This window comes from Dromiciops gliroides, chromosome 3 (genome assembly GCF_019393635.1).
Source record: "Dromiciops gliroides isolate mDroGli1 chromosome 3, mDroGli1.pri, whole genome shotgun sequence".
In the NCBI taxonomy this organism is placed as follows: Eukaryota; Metazoa; Chordata; class Mammalia; order Microbiotheria; family Microbiotheriidae; genus Dromiciops; species Dromiciops gliroides.
The window spans coordinates 556,747,893-556,765,541 of record NC_057863.1 but is presented as its reverse complement, the minus strand read 5'-3'; positions in this window follow the sequence as shown (position 1 = coordinate 556,765,541).

Here is a 17,649-nt window from a genome sequence, read left to right as displayed (position 1 = left end):
TGTTAAGTGGTTAAATGGAACTAGTATGATAGTCACTGGCACCCTAAAATTGGGGAACGAAGTCAATGGCTATGGAGCCAATGGCAGAGAAAAGAGATGCTCTAGGATACCCAAGATACCCCCAAATCCCGAGAAGGCAATGTATCAGGCCCTGGCTGTTCCTGAGAGATTGGGGCCAGAGGGTACATGTTTCCCTTTATATTTACTTGTGTGAATGAAAGTATGAAGCACCATGGTATAGGGGTAAGAATATTCAGTTGTATTGTAGTAGATAATTAATAAATTGTTGATTATAACAATTTGGAGTCAAGATCTGAGTCTGAACCCTGGCTTTTACTCCCTGTGTGACCTTGGAAAGCTCATTTAACTTTTTCTGTGTCTTGGTTCCTCATCTATAATTTGGGGGAGTTAGATTAGATGGTCTCTAAGGTTCCTTCAGCTCCGGGTCTAGGATACTATCATTCTGTTATATACCCTAATAAAAGTAAGGTACTTGAAGAGAGAGACTGGGTTTTTTTTTTGTTGTTGTTTTGTTTTTTGTTTTGTTTTGTTTTTAGTGATGCAATCGGGGTTAAGTGACTTGCCCAGGGTCACACAGCTAATAAGTGTTAAGTGTCTGAGGCCGGATTTGAACTCAGGTACTCCTGACTCCAGGGCTGGTGCTCTATCCACTGCACCACCTAGCTGCCCCAAGACTGTTTTGTTTTTAATCTTTGTATACATGGTGTCAATTATCATGCTTGGCACATATTGGGTACGTAATAACTTTTTAATTTAATTTTTTTTTTGGTCACAGTAACATTGACTAGGAAAGAAAAGCCTTACACTTGTGTAAATTGATTTCATGAGTGTAAGATAGAGGAAGTAAACAGATTCATCTGAAGAAGATCTGAAAATCTTAGCAGACCACAAATTCCTCATGCATTAGCAGTGTAACATATCAACCAAGGGAGCTGATGTTATTTGAGGTTATGTTAATAAGAGTATGATGTACAGCACAAGAGAGATGATGGCCTCCAGAGTATTATGTTCAGTTTCAGGCACCTTTAATAAGGACATTAATAAGCCGGGGAATGTCATGTCCAAAGGAGATAAGGCAAAGAGCCTCGAGTCCCTATCTTGTGGGCATCTGCTGAAATTGGGCATGGTCAACTTTGAAAAAACTTAGTGAGGGGGTGGGGAGCCTGTGGAAACTAGAATACCATCTTTTAGTACTTGAAGGTTGTGTGGAGGAACAATGTCTTATTCTGTTTGTCCCCAGAGAGAAGGAAGCCAAGGTGATGAGTCTCAGAGGCCAGATGAGACTTAACTTCAGGAAAAACTTCCTCTCAAGGAGAACTGTCCCCAAATTGGATGGGCTGCCACAAAAGGTAAATGGGAGCACCCGCTCCCTAGAGGGCTTTATGCAGAGGCTAAAGGACCCCTTGTTGGTAAAGTTTTCTTGTGTAGGTAGGGGCTGGTATAGACCATTGTGAGGACTCTTTAGGCTTGGGGGAGGGGAAGGTTTGGACACCTGGGACCTTTTGGGCAGAGTCTCTGACCTAGAATCCTTTCTCTATCATGCTAAGCAGTTGTTCAAATGGATTTTCAGGGGACTAAGAGGCCAGGCTGCCCCAGGCTGACTAAGCAGAAACCACCAGTGGCCCAGTGGCCTCCTTTACTGAACTTTAACCTTTGCAGCTTGGGCCTCATGAGGCCTTGAGTGCTTCCTTGAGGAGGCTGCTTGCTGATCTTGGGGATAAGGTCAATCACAAAGGAGTTTAACTGAATGAGCAAGGGTACAGGATTATATTTGAAAAGTATTCCTCATGGAGCCCATCAAGTCTAGAACTGTCCTTACCTTTCTGTCATTGGTGCCTTGGAACTACAGTTATTAACAAATTAATGCCTTTCACCACCAGTTATAATAATTTTTTTCTTAGCTTTATTAGAATCATAGGCAGTAGCTGTCACTTGTCACAAGGGTATGGGGCTTCTCTGAACACAAGATGTTTCTCATGGAAGGAGAGGAATGATCCTAGATAAGTGATGTTGGGTATATTAGGTTCTTATCACCCGCTTCTATATTACTTCCTCCTAAGACTGCCATAATAGCCTCCCAATGCCAGCCTTTAGGCTTTGTCCTTTCTAATTCCCTATACAAAGGGACATCTGTTTGATTGAAAACCTCAAAGATACATGATTTCATCGGGGTGGGCACCCCCTCTAGTGAGGGAGATAATGAACTGAATATAACTTGTAAATGCTCTTTAACACTTCCTATGGCTAAACAAAGTGTTACCTTGTAGCCTCTTTGGTGATGAGGCTCAATGAATCTAGGTCAGTTGATCCTTGGATGACCATCACCAGGCCAATGCATGAAGATTTTCTGTCTTGGTCATAGGTCAGATCTTTGCTCTCTGTTGGCATAGCCCTCATGAAAGTAAGATTTGATTTACTCTGCTTGGTCTCAGAAAACCAATGGAGACAGATTTCAGTTCAACAAGAGGAAGAATTTGGTAACAATTGCAGCTGTTCAGGAATGGAGGTCTTCAAGCAGAGACTGGACAACCACCTGTTGGCACCAACTGCCTGTTGGAATCCATTTTTTCCCCATAGGATTTGTAATAGACTAATTCTTATAGATGATATTTAAGGTCCCATCCACTTAATGGAATCTTTGAGACTCTACGATTTGATAATAGGGCCATAGCTACTCTTTCATTTTTCTGTATAGTTCATCTGAAGAACCCAAGAACTTTCTTTCTCAAGAGGAATATAATTAGCTCTCTTTTTCTTATGTTGGGAAGAATACTATGAAAGATCAAGCCTTCGGTCTAGAACTAAGTCCATCTTCTTAAAACAGTGATTTCATGAGGCTGTTCCTCATAATTTTATGATTTCACATTGATTTTGCTTTTTCAATACATATATAGCATGGCTCCCTATTACTTATAGGATAAAATACAAGCTTTTTGGTCTGGCATTCAAGGCCCACTACAGTCTTTTTTATCCTACTATTCTCTAACATGAACCCTCCAATGTAGACAGGCAGTCTAGTCTCTGTTTTTGTACCTTGCTACTTCTGTAACCTTGTTTAAATATCCTTTAAATGTCCTTTGTGAAAGGTTCCTCCTATTCTTCCACCCGGACTTTCAAGCTATTAAGATGCTGCCTGTACTTCAAGACCTAGTTCAAATTCTACCCATGAAGATTCCCAGTCTGTTCCACCCCACTGTGAGCACTCCTTCTGATCTCATAGCATTTATTATTGGTGTCACACAGTGACTCATACACCACAGGCACTTAGTAAATGCTTGCTCAATTAAACTGCATATAGTATGTAGGATCCTGTGACATTTCTTCCTTTCTTTGCTTACATTAGCGTTAATTTCCTGAACTGTTTCCTGGCCTTTCCTATGCAAGAAAAGGAACAATGCTGATTATAAAAATGATAGTAATAATGATAACAGTAACAACAACCGATTTCTGTAGCACAACTATCTTGAGAGGTACATGGTATAGGTATTATTATCCTCATTCTTTGGAAGTGAAAACAGATTCATAGAAGTTCCATGACTTGCCTGTGGACACAAAATAGGCATCAAATCCTGGATTTGAAACTACCTTTTTATCTTTGTCCCTGCCTGAGAACCCTGAACACAGTAAGTTCTCATTAAATATTTGTTGATTAATTTATAGGTGTGAGGTATAAGAAAGAACTATCCTGAATACAGATTATAGTGGTTACAGATTAATTTACCCCTTCTTGCCTTTAAAGCTGATGTGTAGTTCTGACCAGGAGATATTAACAAAGTGAGATATTATCTGTTCACAAATGGGCTGCTGTGCAAGGTAGAGGTTCCTTTCACTGGAAGTTTTTAAGTGTACACTTCTGAATTACCTATTGGGCATTCTGTAGAATTTCTTTTGAGAGGTGGAGTTGGACTTTGTGACCTCTAAAATTCCTTCTGATTTTTGTATTTTTTCATTGTAAGGATGGATGAATGGATATCAGTCTAAGTGGGTAAATTCCAAATTGGTTTGGATTATTCTAATGGAGAAGACACCATTCTTGAGTGGGGCTCAATCTTCAGGTAGACAAGAAAGGACAAGCTAGGCCTGGAAATACGGGTTTAAGGGTTGCTTTGGAAGCTCTGGTCCTCCTTAGTCTGGGACTGGATTCTTTACATACACTTCTAATTTGCTTATCCTACTGTGTTAGTTCTTAATTTGTATATTGTTTTCTTTTGTAAGTATACTCTAGAAAATACACTCTTATGGTCTGCAACATGTGGAGATAGGAGTTGGAGGAAAAGAGCAAATGTATTTGACATAAGCATGAAGATAATGTTGGCAGCAGCTGAAGAAAGGGGATAGGATTTAATTTGGGGAACTCTCTAAGTACAGGGACCAAGAAAAGTCCAGGAGGTTTGGTGCCTTAAGTGGGGTTTTGGTGAACAGTTCAGCCTTAGAAACCAGGGAAAGGTGAAAATTCTAGGGCCCAAGATTCTTATTGACTTTAAGCAAAGGGGTTGGTGACTTGGGAAAGTGAGACAGCTGAAAAGATAGATAGGTAAATAGATAATTTATCTGATAGATGGTTTATAAATAGAGAAATACAGGGAGACAGACAGATAGTATGATGATTAAAAATTTGAGAGACACAGTTTCTGGGTAATTTAATCATTTTATTAATAAGACCATCAGGTTATAAATAAAAGTATGATCATTAGTGGTCTCTCTCAGACCAAAGACAAAGTGGACTCATATGACCTTCTAAGTGTAGGTGGTCATCAAATAGCAATAAAATCTAATTGGTTGATGTGACTGGAGGTGGGCTATATTAAAATGAAGGACTGGAGGTTACTTGGATGGAAAGTGTGTCTATATAAGGTCATTAATTCAAAGAATGTAGACCCTGCCCAAGCTGAGCTGAGCAAAATATGTGGTCTAGTACAAGAAAGTTAGTTAAAATCTCATCAGTAAAATCCTTCAGGAAAAACTGGAAAGATTTAGAAAGAAGGAGGGGGTGCTCTGAATCTCCTCAAGATATCAGTTATTAACAACTATTTCTCACAATAGGAAGATAAAGCATTTTCTAGGCACCTATTATGTACATGTTCTATGCTAAGTACTGAGGATACAAATATAAGCAAGACATTTCCTGCCCCTCAAGGAGCTTACATTCTAATGAGGGAAGACAACATATGAAGGGGAACTAGTAAGGGGAGTGTTACAATGTGGTGATAAACAGGAGGTAGTGTGGAGGCCTGGTTCCTAGCACATTAAGGTTAGAAATCACTTATCTAAGCCAGGCAACCCAGACACAGAGTCAATGGTGGGCTGGAGGTGGCTCCTACTGGCAAGAATCAATTGTTAAATTTTCAGTGTGAGCATTTACATCTTGGAAATTGTGAAATACTGCATATGGGGGCTTGATCTATCATTTTGTTGATCATCTAGACTTAGAAAAGTGATAGAGAAAATGTTAATATACATACTAAACTTAAGAGGGTGTCATAGGTTGGGGTTTTTTTTTGAGTCACTTGTTAAACATTTACCAGTACAAATATGGATAGAATTGACAGTTGCCACATAGTGGGTTAAAAGGAGAGTAACCGAGGACAGGGGAAAGATGAGAATGATGGCTGAAATGTAAGGAGCATGGTGAGATGGCCAGGAAATGAGACATAGGACCTGGGCCTGGATTTTTCATCATGTCGTCCCAACTATGGAGCTAGGTATGTTATATTGTTCTATAGAAAAGGAATGAGACACTATGACCTTGTTAGAGACACAGAGTCTCAGAGTTGGAAAGTCTCTTTAAGGTTATTTAGTCCAACCCCACCTGAAACATGAATCCCTTTTATAGTATTTCCTGAAATTGGCTTTTCACTTTCTGCTTGGACACCTTCAGTAACTGGGAACTTTTTCTTAAGACAACTGTTTTCATTTTGGGGCAGCTCTAGTTATTGTGAAGTTTCCCCCATATACAGAGGTAAAGACTATCTCTGTATAACTTCCAGACATAGTTCCTTGATCTGTTGTCTGGGGCTAAACTAAACAAGGCACATTCCACTTTCATGTGATAACTTTCTAAGTTGACTAGAATAGTGTGAAGAATAACCAATACATAATTAATAAACCCTTTTCTTATATGCAACACCATATAAATGCATAACTATTCTTTCTAATAAAAATCCCAAGAGATGGAGAAGAAAGGGAGGCTATGCATGAAGGAAAAAGATAAGAACAGAGAGATAAAGGTTATTTTTTTTCATTGCTCAGTTTTTAAGGTGAGGAAAGGAAGCTTGAAATGGATGCTATGAATTTAAAGATGGGAGCCTGGAAAGGAAATTAAGGAGAAAGATTACTTACTTATGGGGTTGAGTTGAAAAAAGTGATTTTAATAGCATCGCCTGAGACTGATGAGAGAGACTATACACTATAGGGCAGTGAGGTCAAGTTGGGAACTTCCACAGAGAAATGAAACAACCATAAAGCTGAATAAAGATTTTAGAAGTTTGAGGGAGGCATGAAGCTTAAAGATATAGATATAGAAAAAATCAACAGAAAGATGGCAAGTTGATGTCATTTAAATCAATTCAATAAGCAATTATTAATATATGGTAGACACCATGATAGACACTGAAACGATCCTTGCCTTCATGGAGTTTACAGTCAACTGAGAGACTGGGAATAAGGGATTTTTTAGTAGAAAAAAAGAGGAAATGTGATAAATTTGAAAAGTAAAAAGAAAAAAGGTTATTGAATTTTCCATGTCCACTTAGATGATCAGCTACTAAGGGTTACTGGTAACATTGGTGGGTAGGCTCATGGCATCCTAGAATTTACAATAGAAAAGGTAAGGAACCCAGAGATCATCTAGTCTAGCCTCCTCCTTTCAGAGACAAGGAAACTGACTTCTAGAAAGTTAAGTGACTTGCTTAGGATCACAAAGAAAGTAAGGGACAGGAACCAGATTTAAATTCAGGTCTTTGGATTTCAGATTCAAAGATCTATTTGTTATGGTCACAGCTGTGAGTCTTTAGGGCATTGAGGTTGCTGAGGAATGTCTTTACAAGTGGAGAGAACCTAAGTGAAGGGCAGTAATGAGCTGCTTGGAGGAAGCTTAAAAAATACAAGAGAAGGTAAGGTGCTGCCTGGGATTTGGAGAGGGGTAGGACTGAGACAGACACAAATGTCTGTCTTACTCTATTATATTTTTGTCCATGCTTTCCCATAAGTTCTCTTTAAAGGTTCTACCCAACATTCTGGAGGCTTTCCTCTTAGTGGGTACCAGCACAGCACTTAGTTGCTCATCTCTCCCATCTCCTTCTTTCCCAATTATACATTTACTGGGTTATATTTCTTCTGCCATATATTATGTACAAATTATAATTAGTAACATACTTTAGAAAAGTAATTTTAATGCTGCATCATTTGATTATTAATACTAATTTGTAACATTCCCTTCCCTGTAAAAGGCTAGCTTAGAGAAGAACTCTTTCCAACTAAAGAATGTTAGAAGCATTTCAGCTTTGCTCAAGGCATTGGGGCAGGACTCTACCCAACTGGGAAACCTGATTTCTATATAAGGCATAAACAGGATCCACTTTGGGTGAGGTCCTTCCCCTGGGGGAAAGAGCTTTCATCCCTGTTCTCCTTCACTCGAGTTTAGGGTAACACAACTCATGAAGGAGAAACTAAACCAGAGAGAACATAGTCGGGGTGCCCAGATTTCTGGAGGCTGATGAGTATCATGATCAAACCATGTTCTCAGGAGGAAGAGCAGAAGAATTTTAGCCCACCTTCTCATTAAGTATTCATCAATTAGGGTGACTTTATCCTGGTCAGGTGAGGGCCCAATAATGTGCTATCACAAAAGCAATGGGAGATTTAGGATGATGGAAGATCCTGCATCTTTGTCTTTGCTTATCCAAAGAAACCACTGACCATCAATTTCTTTCTTTCTTTCTTTCTTTCTTTCTTTCTTTCTTTCTTTCTTTCTTTCTTTCTTTCTTTCTTTCTTTCTTTCTTTCTTTCTTTCTTTCTTTCTTTCTTTCTTTCTTTCTTTCTTTCTTTCTTTCTTTCTTTCTTTCTTTCTTTCTTTCTTTCTTTCTTTCTTTCTTTCTTTCTTTCTTTCTTTCTTTCTTCCTTCCTTCCTTCCTTCCTTCCTTCCTTCCTTCCTTCCTTCCTTCCTTCCTTCCTTCCTTCCTTCCTTTCTTTCTTTCATTTTTTTTTTCGTGAGGCAATTGAGGTTAAGTGACTTGCCCAGGGTCACACAGCTAGTAAGTGTTAAGTGTCTGAGGCCGGATTTGAACTCAGGTCCTCATGACTCCAGGGTCGGTGCTCTATCCACTGCGCCACCTAGCTGCCCCTGACCATCAATTTATTGATCATTGAATAGCCTAGTTAATAAATTGTTTATTAATACCTGGAAACTTTGTCTCTTTGGATATTTACTTGCCATATACTTAAGCCTATTGATAAGATTTTTCATTATTTGTACCAGAAGTGATTTTTTTAGTCTTCATAGATTATAATATTTTATGATTTATAATCATACCCTCACTAAGAAGTACTGGTGTTAGAAGATACTTGTGTATATAATATTTTATATATATATATATATAAAATATTATATACACACACACATCCACATATATGTATATATGTGTGTGCATTTTTTTCTTTCAAGGAGCAGCCTGGTATGATTGAAAGGGCTGTTCAATTTCCAAAATGTAATTCAGTAAGCCTGCTTCTTCCTGTTATGTTTTATTGTTGTTTTTCAGTTATTTCAGCCATGTTCCACTGTGATTCCATTTAGACTTTTCTTGGCAAAGATACTGGAGTGGTTTGCCATTTCCTTCTCTAGCTCAAATTTTACAGATGAGGCAATGGAGGCAAACAGGGTTAAGTGATTTGCCCAAGGTTACATAGCTAGTAAGTGTCTTGAGACTGGATTTGAATTCAGGTTTTCCAGACTCCAGGCCTGGCACTTTATCCACTGAACCACCTAATTATTTTAGGCCTAGTTTATTGTCTATCTGTAATGTGTCCAAGATACATATACTGATGAATTCAACAAGCTGTTCATCAAATTACATATAAAAGTTTGGATGATATCTGTTTTAATTATTTAAAGGGTTGTTTCCTGGGAAAGGGATTCAATTTGTTCTATTTGGCCCCAGGAAGAGCTAGGAGCAGAGGGTGGAAGTTGAAAGAGATGAAATTAGACTTGAATAATTAGAGCTAATTAAAGGAGAATGGGCTGACATGGGATTACCCTTCAGGGGTAGTGTTTTTTTAAAAAAAGCTTTGATGATGACATATTAGGTATGCTGTAGATATAATTTATTTGCAGATGTGGGTTGGAATAGATCGCTGTTGAGGTCCCTTCCAACTTCAAAATTCTATGATACTACTCACAAAAGGTAGTAGATTCTTCATCTACTTGTCAAGAAGGTCAAAGATTGGTGGATGACATGGTTTTAGACTCTTTTTTGGCCTCCAGAAAATGATGCTTGCCTATGTTGATGTCTTTTTCTTTATCCATTTCCCATTGTGTTTGGGTTATTAATACTTCTTTTGAGTAGGCCAGGTGACAATCACTCTAGTGGAATGCCATATCATGTTCTCATCTTTAACTTTTCTTTGATTTGGTGTTAGTTATAACCTTTGCTTTAACAAGTTGATAGTCTTACTACACAAAGTTGATCAGAAATGAATCCCACATGAGTAAAAAGTCATTTGTTGTCTATTAAGATAGTCTTTTTAGTTTTTTGTAGTTTTAATTCTAAATTATACCCAGCACCTTCTGACTCTTTTTAGAGGAATGTATTCTTAGATAATGAATATATGAATACTTTCTGAGATTGTATGCTCCAAAATGTACCCAAAGGCCTATTTAGAATGGTATTGGAAACCTTAGGAGAGCTATTAAGTACAGGAGAGCATATGGGATTAAGAATGAAAAATCTACTTGTTAAGGAGAGGGAAATAAAGTTCATAAATCCTGCCAACAACTCAAATTTTCTTAACTCTTTGCATCAAATGTTTGGGGTTTCTTTTCTTTTGGAAGCTTTGATTGATTAGAAAGATTTGAATTTTTCTGTCTGAAAAGACAAAGTAAAAAAATTATATAATTGAGGTGGTCAATTTGGAATGTTTTGAGCATGGTAACTAGGATGGGGGAACTTGGAATCATATTATCTCAAGAATAGTAAAGAAATTGGAGATATTTAGCATGGAAAAGGGAAGACAGAGTACTCATGATTACTGTCTAAATATTTGAAGGATTATAAAGTGGAACAAGAATTAAAGTTATTTTGCTTTTACTGAGAAGGAAGCATTAGGAGCAATGGGTAGAAGGTGGAGACAAGCAGATTTTGACTAAACTATGGAAAAACTTTCTAAAATTAGACTTAATATTACTATATTAATTCATTCAATAAGAATTTATTGAGGATCTACTAGGTTCAAGTTAACTGCTTGAGGCACCAGAAAAACTATAACAACAACAACAACAACAATAATATTTATATATTGACTACTCTATGCCAGACACTGCCAGCTAAGTGCTTTACAATTATTATCTCATTTGATCCTCACAATAATCCAGGGAGGTTATTATCTCTATTTTGCAGATGAGGAACTGAGGCAAATAGATGTTAAGTGACTTGCCTAGGGTCAACCAGCTAGGAAATATATGAGGTTGGATTTGAACTCATGTCTTTTTGGTTTCAGGTCCAGTGCTCTGTGTACTCTGGCACCACTTAGCTGCCCAAAGGGAAAAAAAGTTCCTGCCTTCAGGGAGCTTACATTTTATAGGAGGAAACTACATTCACAGTTAATTTAAAATGTGTTCAAATTAAATTAAAGATTTCAAAGTAATTTTTTTCTTTTGGAGAGGACACCAAATATATTGAGGGTGGTGGTGGTCTGCAAAGTCCTCATAGAAGAAGTGAAACTTGGGTTGAAACTTTAACAAAGCTAGAAAATTCTAAGTGGTAGAAGTGAGGGGAGAGTGCATCCCAGGCAGGATAGAGAGCCTCTGCAAAGGCACAAAGGTGAGAGATGTGATGCCAGGTTCAAAGAATATCACTTAGGCCAGGTAGACAACACCAAGCATATGAAGAAGGTTGTTGATTTATTTCAGAGCTGTCTGATTCTTTGTGACCCCTTTTGTTTTTTTCTTGGCAAATATACTGGAGTGATTTGCCATTTCCTTCTTTTTTATAATTAAAAAAAGTATTTTTATTATTTTCCAGTTATATGTAAGGATAGTTTTCAACATTTGTTTTCATAGGATTTTTAGTTCCAAATTTTTCTCCTACCCTTCTTTCCCTTCCTCCTCCCCAAGACAGAAAGCAATCTGATATAGATTATATATGTGCAATCACATTAAACATATTTCTGCATTAGTCATCTTGTGAAATAAGAATCAGAGTACAATGGAAAAACCTCAAAAAAGAAGGAAGAAAAAACCAGCCCCAAAGTAGAAACAGTATGGTTCAATCTGCATTCATAATCCACAGTTCTTTTTTCCTGGATATTGAGAACATTTTATATCCTGAGTTCTTTGAAATAATTTTGGATCATTATACTGCTGAGAAGAGCCAAGTCTATCACCATTGTTCATCACACAATGTTGCTGTTACTGTGTAGAATGTTCTCCTGGTTCTGTTCCTCTCAGTCAGCATCAGTTCATGGAAGTCCTTCCAGGTTTATCTTAACTCCTCCTGCTTATTGTTTTTTACAGCACAATAGCATTCCATTACATTCATATACCACAACTTGTTTAGCCATTCCCCAATTGATGGGCATTCCCCTCAATTTCCAATTCTTTGCCATGACAAAGAGAGTTGCTATAAATACTTTTGTACATGTAGGTTCTTTTCTCTCTTCTATGATCTCTTTGGGATACAGACCTAGCAGTGGTACCACTGGGTCAAAAGGTACGAATAGTCCCATAGCCCTTTGGGCATAGTTCCAAATTGTTCTCCAGGATGGTTGGATCAATTCACAGCTCCACCAACAATACATTAGCATTCCAATTTTTCCACAACTTCTCCAACATTTATTATTTTCCTTTTTTGTCATATTAGCCAATCTGATGGGTATGAGGTGGTACCTCAGAGTTGTTTTAATTTGCATTTCTCTAATCAATAGTGATTTAGAGCATTTTTTCATATGGCAATAGATAGCTTTGATTTCTTCATCAGAAAACTGCCTGTTCATATCTTTTGACCATTTCTCAATTGGGGAATGACTTACATTCTTACAAATTTGATGTAGTTCCCTATGTATTTTAGAAATGAGGCCTTTATCAGATATACTGACTGTAAAAATTGTTTCCCAGCTGTACAAAACCTTTTTAATTTAATATAATCAAAGTCATCCATCTTGCATTTCATAATATTCTCTATCTCTTCTTTGGACATAAATTGCTTTCATCTCCATAGATCTGAGAGGTAAACTACTCCTTCCCCTCCTAATTTATCTATGGTATCCCCCTTTATGTCTAAATCTTGAACCCATTTTGACCTTATTTTGGTATACAGTGTAAGATGTTGGTCTATGCCTAGTTTCTGCCATATTATCTTCCAGTTTTCCCAGCAGTTTTTGTCAAATACTGAGTTCCTATCCCAGAAGTTGGAGTCTTTGGGTTTCTCAAACAGTAAATTACTATAGTCATTTATTACTGTGTCTCCTGTGCCTAACCTATTCCACTGATCCCCCACTCTATTTCTTAGCCAGTACCAAATTGTTTTGATGAATGTTGCTTTATAGTATAGCTTCAAATTTGGTTTGGCTAGCCCACCTTCCTTTTCATCTTTTTCATTAGTTACCTTGATTAGTTACCTTGACTTTTTGTTCTTCCAGATGAATTTTGTTGTAATTTAAAAAAATTTATAAAATAATTTTTAGGTGGTCTTATTGGTATTTGCCATTTCCTTCTTCAGCTCATTTTGCAGATGAATTGAGGCAAAGAAGGCTAAGTGACTTGCTCAGGGTCACACAGCTAGTTTCTGAGGCTGAATTTGGACTCAGGTCTTCCTGATACCAGGCCTGGAACTCTATCCACTGTGCTACCTAGCATTAAGTGTAATAATATAAAATTTATCTAACAAGATAGACTAGAACCAGTTTGTGAAGGTATTTAAATGTCAAATGGAAGAGTTCTAATTTTATCTTAGAGACACTATGGAAGAATAGTGCACTGGCATGGTTTGGATTTGTGACTGAAAACTATCAATCTGGTAGCTGTATAGACAGTGGATCAGAACATTGAGGGAAATGTTGGAGGCAGAGAGACCAGTTGGGAGGCTATGGGGATATTCAGTCAAAAAGTAGGTGAGGATGGTACTAACATGGTAGTAGAGAGTAGAGAGAAAGAAGAGAGAGTAAGAAGCAGAGATAAAGGGGAGAATATAAAAATGGGGTGGAGATAGGATCTTGTTTAAAAATGTTTCCTTCACAACATCCCTAGGTCATATAAGCATAGTTATCTTCATTTCACTTATGAGAAAGCCATGGTTTTGAGAAATGAAGTGACCTGCCCATGTTGACATAGCTAGTGTCAGAGCTAGGTTCTGACTACAAATCCAAGAAATGCTCTTTCTATTGGGTCATATCCTACAATGCAACAAGTGTCTTTAGAGGTAGTGAGTTCCCTGTACCTGGAAGAATTTAAGTAGATATTGGAGGACCACTAATTAGAAATGTAGAGAGGATTCCCGATGAACTAGAGGACCATTAAATTTTAGTCATCTCAGATTACCTTCCATTTATTCTCTATACATCTGGTATATACCTAGCTATTTAACATATTGTCTTTCCTCTTAGAATGTTATCTCCTGGGGCAGCTAGATAGCACAGTGGTAAAGCACTGGCCCTGGATTCAGGAGTACCTGAGTTCAAATCCAGCCTCAGACACTTGACACTTACTAGCTGTGTGACCCTGGGCAAGTCACTTAACCCTCATTGCCCTGCAAAAAAAAAAAAAAGAATGTTATCTCCTTTTTCATTTCTTGGTATCTTCAGTGTCTGGCATATAGTAAGCATTTGATAAATGCTTGTTGGCTGACAGTCCCATCCTAAGGTTCCATAACTTTAAAATTTCCAAGGCTCCAGGGAACACACCCTTTCCTGCAAAATTTCCCTCACTATTGCCCATGATTTATTTAAATGGGGACAATACTTTTTATTCTACCCTGAAATCTAAAGCTTAATGTGAAGATCTCTCTTACAGTGACTTGGATTCCTACTAAAGTGTAAATGACTGATATGATAATAATAAATATTTATAGAGCACCTAAAGGTTTACAAAGTGCTTTACAAATATCTAATGTGAGCCTCACAACAACCTTGGGATGTAGGTGTTATTATTACCCTCATATTATAGATGGGAATATTGAGATGGACTTGCCTAGGACACATAGCTAGCAAGTGTCTAAGGCTGGACTTAAACTCAGGGTTTCCTGATTTTAAGCCGAGGACTGTAACCCCTGTGCCATCTGGCTGCCTCTGAAACTTTTATAAGAGCAGATAAAGAAAGGGTAAGAAAGAAAGGGTGGGAAGAATGATCATGAGGATAATGAATATGTTCAGAAGGGTTTCAGAGGGACCAAAGAAAAAGTGGTATTGGGGACTCTGGAGATAAGTTTTATTGCCCTCAGAATTTTGCCAATGTCTGGCCTCAGCCATTATCAATGTAATACAATTTACCTGGAGTTGTGGGTCTAGAGTCTATAACTTTAGCTTCTTATTTGAGAGTATCCTGCTGCTTTCCTTCTTGCCATACTATATGCTCTCTCCACTGCCCATTCTGTCTCCAGAAAACAAAACAGCCTCCCCCATATATTCTAATCAACGTCTTTCCTCTGCCTATTCTTTCTAAAGGTTCAAGGCACAAAGATGTAGCTAGAAGATGAATAATCTATTTGAGAGATAATCCATTTTAAAAGCAAAGAATAAGTATAGATTTACCCATGAGATATTGCTGCACCGATGCAGCCATCCCTCAGCATGTATTGATATTAGCGAGTCATTGTCAGCTGCCTTCATAGAAACCGGCTAATTTATGTTCTGAAAATATGAAGCTCCATCTGGCAGCGTGTTGTATGGATGATTGAGGACCCTCTTCTCAACATCCTAGCAGGAAAGCTAACTCTACTATTGAAGCAACTCCCAAGGAAAGACAAAGTCCCCCATTGAGAAGGATGGAGAAGGGGAGATTTTGCTCAATGGAAGCAAGAGAGTATCACACTCAGGAAGTGACAGGTTAGCACAGTTGTGGCTAGACAGCAGTCTGAGAAATAACTAGTCTTTGGGGGAGGGGGTGGAATACAAACTCAATTGGAGTTCCTAGTGTGACACTGAGGCCAAAAAAGCTAATGCCATCTTAGACTGCCCTAACACATAGCCTCCAGGATTGGGGAAACTGATCACCCTGCTGGCCACTGCCCTGGTGATGCCACAGCTAGAGTAGCATGTTCAGGTCTCGGTACCATATTTCAGGAGTGTTATTTGACATGCTAAAATGAATCCCAATGAGGGTGAATGGGATGAGTTCCTTCCTCCCTCTCTCCCTCCCTCCCTTCCTTCCTTCCTTCTTTCCTCCCTCCCTCCCTCCCTCTCTCCATTCTCTTCCCTTTCCTCTCCCTTCCTTTTCCATCACCTAAAAAGCATTTGATAAGTGCCTACTTTTTGCCTAGGATGATAGGTAAATTGGGGCATACTGAAGAATGAAAAGATAATTGTGTATATATCAATATGGCATATGTATGTGTATATACATGCATTAGGTTCCCTATCCTCAAGTCAAGGAGAGAAGTAACATGAAACAACATAGAATAATTCATGACATATAATTGTTTGGTATAGAATGTATGTTCTATACATATTCAAAGGATGGGGAGAACATTGGAAGCTGCTATGCTCTCAAAATTTTTTTGCAACAGTCATGAAATTGGTAAAATTTGAGCTGGGTTTTTAAAAATAGGAAGGGTTTGCAGAGTGGGAAAAGAATTTTCTCAGTTTATAAAAAAGGACTCTTTAGGGACAGCTAGGTGGTGTAGTGGATAGAGCACTGGCCCTGGATTCAGGAGTACCTGATTTCAAATCCAGCCTCAGACACTTGACACTTACTAGCTGTGTGACCTTGGGCAAGTCACTTAACCCTCATTGCCCAACCCCCCCCCCCCAAAAAAAAGGACTCTTTGGGGGTTGACTTGATCAACCTAGGGCTCTCTCAAAAAAGCTGTTTATAAAAATTTGAAACAATTGCTTTCTTATTGTCTTAATAAATGGATCTGTGGCAAACACAGGCAAGGGTGAAAGGACAGTGGTCCTCTGGCTCTCATCGAACAGCCCAGGCGATGGTCATGTCAATAACATTTTGTCAACCTATAACAATTTGAACAACACTGGCATCAGCAGGAAAAAGGAAAATGGTGGCACTTCAGCATGGATAGCAACCTTTGGGGTGAGACAGTGATGTTGGCAGTGGCACCCACCTTACAGGTAATACCTCTGTCAGTCCTTTTATGAAGACAGAGGAAAGGACAGAGATCTCTTCATATCTCTGCCAGCTAGGAGGAAGCTATGGGGCCTGAGGGTTGAGTAAGCTATGAAGTGTGCCAGCAAGCCCTTTGTTGTATGAGAGGCCTGGAAGCAACATGAGTCCTAACCAAATGGGCAGACCAGAAAGAGGGGTAGAGTCCAGAATTCTTTTTGCTATTTTCCTGTTGCCCCCTTGGCTTTGACACAAGGAAGAGCTGTTGTATTATGAAGCTTATATTTGTAACCCTAGCCACCTATATTGCTGCCAGCTAGGGGTTAGGGGGTTTAGTGTTGTGGACCAGAACTTTGAAGGAACTGGGCAGGCCTGAGTTAGCAACCACCCCCCTCCAAAATTAAAAAAAGAAAAAAGAAAGAAAGAATACTCCCACAACAACAGCCTGGGCTACTGAAAATTAAGAAGTTGATGGAACAGACTTGGCACAACATGAATTAACTTTCCCCCCAAGTGTACTGATCTGGGACCCACCTATGGACCTTTTGGTCAAGGAGGATATATTATCAGCCTTAAGACTCTGACACTGAGGGGCAGCTAGGTGGTGCAGTGGATAAAGCACCAGCCCTGGATTCAGGAGGACCTGAGTTAAAATCTGACCTCAGACGCTTGACATTATCTCTGTGACCCTGGGCAAGTCACTTAACCCTCATTGCCCCACCAAAAAAAAAAAAAGACTCCAACACTGAGTTCTTGAGATGGAGAGACCTTCCTTGCTCATTGCTTTTTAACCTTTATTTTGGTGACTTTTAGCTACTTTTATCTTCCTGTGATCTGCTTTCTAACCACTTTGGGGCTAATTTTACCTTGGGAGATTTGATTATGTTTGAATTACAGGGACTGATTATTTGAACCCTCAAACTCTGGGTGATCTACTGCACCAGACTTGGAACTTCAGTGAGGTCAGAGGAGCGGAAGTGAAGTGGGGCCATGTACAGTAGGAAGGAGAGTGAAGATTCTGGGCTTTGAGAGCTTCACATAACTGTTCCCACTAGACTCTACTAGCAAGAAAAACAAAGCATCAAATATTTTTCCCTCCATACTTTTATTTTAGTTTATTTTGGTGGGGCAATGAGGGTTAAGTG